The following is a 485-nucleotide window of genomic DNA, read 5'->3' as shown; positions in this document are numbered from 1 at the left end:
GCCATTGAAACCCTGACCCTTGAATGCAATTTAACTCTTTCTCTCTGGAAGTTTGTAGGCTTTGTCATGTATGTTCTGAAACTTCGCCATAATTGTCTTCAAATGTACCTTTTTCGTTTTGAAACCTCTATTTCTCAGGTCTGGTCTGCAAGAGTTTATTGATCTTGTTGCTGATGGTACGGATTCTCTACTGTGTTTTATCTGCTTCTTTCTGAAACTCCAGGGTTTTCCATGTTGGATCCCATGGACTACTCTGCTCATTTTCTTCTCTTTTCTTCTTTGTTGTTTCCTCTTCGTCCCTTTTCTAGGTGACATCTACAAGTTCATCTTCCAAACTTTCTATTGAGATTCTAATTTCTTTTTTTTGTTTTTTGTTTGTATTGTATTTTTAAAATTTACATCCAAATTAGTTAGCGTCTAGTGCAACAATGATTTCAGGAGTAGATTCCTTAGCACCCCTCCCCCATTGAGCCCATCCCCCCCCC

This window comes from Herpailurus yagouaroundi, unplaced genomic scaffold (genome assembly GCF_014898765.1).
Source record: "Herpailurus yagouaroundi ecotype Mexico unplaced genomic scaffold, PumYag 208, whole genome shotgun sequence".
NCBI lineage: Eukaryota > Metazoa > Chordata > Mammalia > Carnivora > Felidae > Herpailurus > Herpailurus yagouaroundi.
Note: the sequence above shows the minus strand (reverse complement) of the source record.